The sequence below is a fragment of the Nerophis lumbriciformis genome, linkage group LG07 (assembly GCF_033978685.3).
Source record: "Nerophis lumbriciformis linkage group LG07, RoL_Nlum_v2.1, whole genome shotgun sequence".
Lineage (NCBI taxonomy): Eukaryota > Metazoa > Chordata > Actinopteri > Syngnathiformes > Syngnathidae > Nerophis > Nerophis lumbriciformis.
Window position 1 is genome coordinate 2,877,501 of NC_084554.2, and position 7,500 is coordinate 2,885,000.

General features: G+C 46.0%; 1 protein-coding gene across 2 annotated transcripts in view; it reads left to right on the plus strand.

The window, feature by feature from the left end:
• LOC133609891 (integrin beta-1-like) overlaps positions 1–7,500 on the plus strand; it is a 214,519-nt gene that overhangs the window by 116,038 nt on the left and 90,981 nt on the right. The window lies entirely within an intron of this gene.

Below are 7,500 nucleotides of genomic sequence, written 5' to 3' on the forward strand. Positions count from 1 at the left end.
TTTAGTAGGGATGTCCGATAATGGCTTTTTTGCCGATATTGTCCAACTCTTAATTACCGATTCCGATACATACAGTGGTGGAATTAATTAGGGCTGCAGCTAACGATTATTTTTCTATCGATTAATCTATAGATTATTTTTTTCGATTAATCGGTTAATCTATAGATTATTTTTTTCGATTAATCTATAGATTATTTTTCCTTTTACCGATTTTTTTTTTTTAATTTAAAATGAAGAGGAAAAAATAAATGTAGGCCAGTTTTTTCAAAAGGCATGGCTTTTATTTACAAAAAAAAAAGTATGGCCTCTAGTCAGTCAACATTGACAACAACATGACAAAATATTCTGTAACAATGTAAACATTTAAAACTTTTAACATTTAACAAAATTAAAAGTAGCTTATTTGCTTTTTAATGTGCAAATATAAAAGTAAACATCCAGTGCAAATCTTAATATTCTGGAATAGTATAAGCATTTCAAAAGTAAAAGTATTGCTTATTTTGCTTTAAAATGTGCAAAAGTAAAGATAAACATCCAATACAAAAAAGTGCAAAACGGAAATATTCTGTAACAAGTGTAAACATTTCAACAAAAGTAAAAGTATTGCTTATTTGCTAAAATGTGCAAAAATAAAGCTAAACATCCAATACAAAAAAGTGTACAGTGTAAACATTTCAACAAAAGTAAAAGTATTGCTTATTTTGCTTAATAACACAACAATGATAGTATGATTAAAGTGAAAGTTAATTGTTGGTTTGTACATAGTATATGTAACTGTTAATGTTGTAAAAGGTATTTGCACAACTAATTAACGTTAGCGTTTGTGACACGTCTTGTGCCGTGGGGTTCTTTCAGGACCGACAGACTGAACGCCAGACGGCTTTGCCAGGTTTACAATCTTTTCATTTTACACAAAGTCTTTTCTCTTCCAACTGCGCGGATCGCGCACCTGGGCACGATTGCGGCGTCGCTCCCGGCTCGCTCGCCGCCGCCGCCTCTCCACAGCGTTAAAGAGGAGCGCGTCTTTGTAAACACTGAACAGGCACGCCAAACGCGCCTCTCAGAGCGAAACGGTGTTTTAGTTTATGAATTTACAATGCAGATACAAATGACACATTCATGTTTTTGTGTAATAATGACAACGTATACGCACGCGGACGATTGACTTGTTGATGGTGATGGCAAGAACGCTGTCGGGGGTTTTCTTTTCAAATGTTCGTTCATAGCCGTTGTGCTGCTATGATAGGCCATTTCCGCTCGACACAGTGTGCATACAACAACATTATTAGGCCGTTTATTGAAATACTCCCACACTTTTGACGACTTTTGGCGTGCTTTTTTCCCCTCGCTCGCATCGTCTGCTTTGCGCTCCGCCATGACAGTAAAGTAGTGTGACGTAAATATGCGACGCGCCGACGCACAAAAACGGCGTCGACGTATTTACGTAACCGATGACGTCGACTACGTCGACGCGTCGTTTCAGCCTTAGAATTAATACATTATTATGCCTCATTTTGTTGTGATGCCCCGCTGGATGCATTAAACAATGTAACAAGGTTTTACAAAATAAATCAACTCAAGTTATGGAAAAAAAAATGCCATATTTATTATTGAAGTCACAAAGTGTCACGTTCAAACACTGAGGACATCTATTAAACAAGACAAAAGGCAAGGAATCAAACAGAGACAGAATTCAATTTGGAGGGCATTCCATAGTACTGGAGCCCCAATAGAAAACGCTCTATAGCCCGCAGACTTTTTTTGGGCTCTGGGAATCACTAATAAGCCGGAGTTCTTTGAACGCAGATTTCTTGCCGGGACATATGGTACAATACAATCGACAAGATAGGACGGAGCTAGACCGTGTAGTATTTTATACGTAAGTAGTAAAACCTTAAAGTCGCATCTTAAGTGCACAGGAAGCCAGTGCAGGTGAGCCAGTATAGGTATATATATATGTATATATGTATATAAAGGTATATACAGTATAGGCGTAATATGATCAAACTTTCTTGTTCTTGTCAAAAGTCTAGCAGCCGCATTTTGTACCAACTGTAGTCTTTTAATGCTAGACATAGGGAGACCCCAAAATAATACGTTACAGTAGTCGAGACGAGACGTAACGAACGCATGAATAATGATCTCAGCGTCGCTAGTGGATAAAATAGAACGAATTTTAGCGATATTACGGAGATGAAAGAAGGCCGTTTTAGTAACACTCTTAATGTGTGACTCAAAGGAGAGAGTTGGGTGGAAGATAATAGCCAGATTCTTTACTGATTCGCCTTGTGTAATTGTTTGGTTGTCAAATGTTAAGGTGGTATTATTAAATAAATGTCGGTGTTTAGCAGGACCGATAATCAGCATTTCCGTTTTCTTGGCGTTGAGTTGCAAGAAGTTAGCGGACATCCATTGTTTAATTTCATTAAGACACGCCTCCAGCTGACTACAATCCGGCGTGTTGGTCAGCTTTAGGGGCATGTAGAGTTGGCTGTCATCAGCATAACAATGAAAGCTAACACCGTATTTGCGTATGATGTCGCCTAGCGGCAGCATGTAAATACTAAAGAGTGCAGGGCCAAGAACCGAACCCTGAGGAACTCCGCACGTTACCTTAACATACACTCTTAGAAATAAAAGTGCTAAGTAGAACCATATAAGGTTCTTCGGCTCGTCCTCATAGGCTCCAGGTAGAACCTTTTTATATAGGTTCCACCTGGAACCCTTTTGGAGGGTTCTACCTAGAACTGTGTGTGTAAGGTTCCACCCAGAACCCCCCATGAGAGGTTCTACAAAGAACCCACGCAGGGAGTTCCACTAAGAACCCTTTCATGTTTCAAGGGTTTCATCTAGAACCCACACAGGGAGTTCTACTAAGAACCCTTTCGTATTTCAAGGGTTTCATCTAGAACCCACACAGGGAGTTCCACTAAGAACCCTTTTGTATTTCAAGACTTTCATATAGAACCCACACAGGGAGTTCCACTAAGAACCCTTTCGTATTTCAAGGGTTTCATCTAGAACCCACACAGGGAGTTCCACTAAGAACCCTTTTGTATTTCAAGACTTTCATCTAGAACCCACGCAGGGAGTTCCACTAAGAACCCTTTCATGTTTCAAGGGTTTCATCTAGAACCCACGCAGGGAGTTCCACTAAGAACCCTTTCGTATTTCAAGGGTTTCATCTAGAACCCACACAGGGAGTTCCACTAAGAACCCTTTTGTATTTCAAGACTGTCATCTAGAACCCACGCAGGGAGTTCCACTAAGAACCCTTTCGTATTTCAAGGGTTTCATCTAGAACCCACACAGGGAGTTCCACTAAGAAAACCTTTCGTTTGTCAAGGGTTTCATCTAGAACCTATGCAGGGAGTTCCACTAAGAACCCTTTCATGTTTCAAAGGTTTCATCTAGAACCCACACAGGGAGTTCCACTAAGAACCCTTTCGTATTTCAAGGGTTTCATCTAGAACCCACACAGGGAGTTCCACTAAGAACCCTTTTGTATTTCAAGACTTTCATCTAGAACCCACGCAGGGAGTTCCACTAAGAACCCTTTCATGTTTCAAGGGTTTCATCTAGAACCCACGCAGGGAGTTCCACTAAGAACCCTTTCGTATTTCAAGGGTTTCATCTAGAACCCACACAGGGAGTTCCACTAAGAACCCTTTTGTATTTCAAGACTTTCATCTAGAACCCACGCAGGGAGTTCCACTAAGAACCCTTTCGTATTTCAAGGGTTTCATCTAGAACCCACACAGGGAGTTCCACTAAGAAAACCTTTCGTTTGTCAAGGGTTTCATCTAGAACCCATGCAGGGAGTTCCACTAAGAACCCTTTCATGTTTCAAAGGTTTCATCTAGAACCCACACAGGGAGTTCCACTAAGAACTCTTTCATGTTTCAAAGGTTTCATCTAGAACTCACACAGGGAGTTCCACAAAGAACTCTTTCATGTTTCAAGGGTTTCATCTAGACCTGACACAGGGGGTTCTAAAAACATCCCTTTTCAAAGGTTTTCACTGATAACCGTCTTGTCTTCTGAGGGTTCTATAAAGAACCATATTGTATTCTACAGATCAGTTTAGTTCATATTATATTGTGGTCATTTATCATGTTGACATTGAACAAACATTTTAATGAGAAAAACATTTATTTAAAGATAGGCACCATTATTGGCAAATGTTATCAGGAAGTATGTCCCTGGTGACACAGGATCTTACCCATGCTTTCAACAATCCCTGAAGAACTCTTTCTTCCAAAAACGGTTCTCTGGATCAAAATAGTTCTTACTGGAACCCTTAGTGTTAGTGAGAACCCTTTTAAAACCAATTATTCAGAAAAGGGGTTTTAAAGGGTTCTCTGGATCAAAATGGTTCTTACTGGAACCATTAGCGTTACCAAGAACCCTTGAAAAACCCTTTCTTTGGGAAAGGGTTTTTCAGAAGCAAATGGTTCCAGTTAGAACCTCAGCCCTTGTAGAAGAACCCTTTTAGAACCCTTATTTCTAAGAGTGTAGTCCGAGGTCACATTATTATGGGAGACGCATTGCATCCTGTCAGTAAGATAAGAGTTAAACCACGACAAAGCTAAGTCTGACATACCAATACGTGTTTTGATACGCTCTAATAAAATATTATGATCGACGGTATCGAAAGCAGCGCTAAGATCAAGAAGCAGCAACATAGATGACGCATCGGAATCCATCGTTAGCAGTAGATCATTAGTCATTTTTGCGAGGGCTGTCTCCGTAGAGTGATTTGCCCTGAAACCGGATTGAAAAGGTTCACAGAGATTGTTAGACACTAAGTGTTCATTTAGCTGCTGTGCGACAATTTTTTCGAGGATTTTCGAAATAAAGGGAAGGTGGGACAAGTGGTAGGATTAAATAAGCTCTGCTTCTTCCTACTCCTTTTTGAACACGTTGAAAAGAGAAACTGGAAATTGCGATGTGTCGTGTTGTATGCACTTACTTACTTACTTAGTCCTCTTGCACTTCAGGGCGCGTAGAGCCGACCATAGCAACCAGGTCTCTCCATCTGGGTCTGTTGTGGGCAAGGTGTTGAGCTTGTGCCATAGTCACATTGCAGGCCTTAAGGTCCTGGGCTAATACATCCAGCCAGCGAGTCCTGGGGGCGCCTCTAGGGCGTCTCCAGCCAGCTCGCTGCGGGTTGAAGTCCAGGATTTTGCGCGTGGGGTGTTCCCCCGGCAGGCGGATGACATGGCCATACCAGCGCCCTCGCCGCATTGCTGCGAGGCGAGAGGCTGGGAGCTGTTGGGTTAGCTCTCTTAGGGTCTTGTTGGTGACATGCTGGCTCCACGTGATGCCTTCTATCCTCCTGAGGGCTCTGGAATCAAAGCCATCTAGCCTGGCCGCCAGGATGTTATTCAGCGGCCATGTTTCCGAGCCGTACAGAAGGACAGAGATGACAGAGGAATTGTAGACCCTCAACTTGGTGTCCCGAGATATGTGCCGGTGGGGTCTCCACAGGGACTGCATGACGGAGGCTGCAAGGGCGCGACGGCGGTCCACCTCTCGTTTGAGGTCGCCGGTGTTGGTGACTGTCGAGTTGAGGTATCTGATGGTAGGGACAAAGTGGACAGGGGTATCCTCAAATAAGAAGGGTGGTGGGTCTGGTCCATCGCCGATATGCATGAGTTCGGTTTTGGACCAGCTGATTTTCAGGCCGAGCTGTTTGGTCTCCTCATCAAACACACCGAGGGCCTCCCTGAGCTGGTCAGCGGTCTCACTGAACAGGGTGGTGTCATGAGCCGACCATAGCAACCAGGTCTCTCCATCTGGGTCTGTTGTGGGCAAGGTATTGAGCTTGTGCCATAGTCACATTGCAGGCCTTAAGGTCCTGGTCTAATACATCCAGCCAGCGAGTCCTGGGGGCGCCTCTAGGGCGTCTCCAGCCAGCTCGCTGCGGGTTGAAGTCCAGGATTTTGCGCGTGGGGTGTTCCCCCGGCAGGCGGATGACATGGCCATACCAGCGCACTTGCCGCATTGCTGCGAGGCGAGAGGCTGGGAGCTGTTGGGTTAGCTCTCTTAGGGTCTTGTTGGTGACATGCTGGCTCCACGTGATGCCTTCTATCCTCCTGAGGGCTCTGGAATCAAAGCCATCTAGCCTGGCCGCCAGGATGTTATTCAGCGGCCATGTTTCCGAGCCGTACAGAAGGACAGAGATGACAGAGGAATTGTAGACCCTCAACTTGGTGTCCCGAGATATGTGCCGGTGGGGTCTCCACAGGGACTGCATGACGGAGGCTGCAAGGGCGCGACGGCGGTCCACCTCTCGTTTGAGGTCGCCGGTGTTGGTGACTGTCGAGTTGAGGTATCTGATGGTAGGGACAAAGTGGACAGGGGTATCCTCAAATAAGAAGGGTGGTGGGTCTGGTCCATCGCCGATATGCATGAGTTCGGTTTTGGACCAGCTGATTTTCAGGCCGAGCTGTTTGGTCTCCTCATCAAACACACCGAGGGCCTCCCTGAGCTGGTCAGCGGTCTCACTGAACAGGGTGGTGTCATGAGCCGACCATAGCAACCAGGTCTCTCCATCTGGGTCTGTTGTGGGCAAGGTGTTGAGCTTGTGCCATAGTCACATTGCAGGCCTTAAGGTCCTGGGCTAATACATCCAGCCAGCGAGTCCTGGGGGCGCCTCTAGGGCGTCTCCAGCCAGCTCGCTGCGGGTTGAAGTCCAGGATTTTGCGCGTGGGGTGTTCCCCCGGCAGGCGGATGACATGGCCATACCAGCGCACTCGCCGCATTGCTGCGAAGCGAGAGGCTGGGAGCTGTTGGGTTAGCTCTCTTAGGGTCTTGTTGGTGACATGCTGGCTCCACGTGATGCCTTCTGTCCTCCTGAGGGCTCTGGAATCAAAGCCATCTAGCCTGGCCGCCAGGATGTTATTCAGCGGCCATGTTTCCGAGCCGTACAGAAGGACAGAGATGACAGAGGAATTGTAGACCCTCAACTTGGTGTCCCGAGATATGTGCCGGTGGGGTCTCCACAGGGACTGCATGACGGAGGCTGCAAGGGCGCGACGGCGGTCCACCTCTCGTTTGAGGTCGCCGGTGTTGGTGACTGTCGAGCAGAGGTATCTGAAGGTAGGGACAAAGTGGACAGGGGTATCCTCAAATAAGAAGGGTGGTGGGTCTGGTCCATCGCCGATATGCATGAGTTCGGTTTTGGACCAGCTGATTTTCAGGCCGAGCTGTTTGGTCTCCTCATCAAACACACCGAGGGCCTCCCTGAGCTGGTCAGCGGTCTCACTGAACAGGGTGGTGTCATGAGCCGACCATAGCAACCAGGTCTCTCCATCTGGGTCTGTTGTGGGCAAGGTGTTGAGCTTGTGCCATAGTCACATTGCAGGCCTTAAGGTCCTGGGCTAATACATCCAGCCAGCGAGTCCTGGGGGCGCCTCTAGGGCGTCTCCAGCCAGCTCGCTGCGGGTTGAAGTCCAGGATTTTGCGCGTGGGGTGTTCCCCCGGCAGGCGGATGAC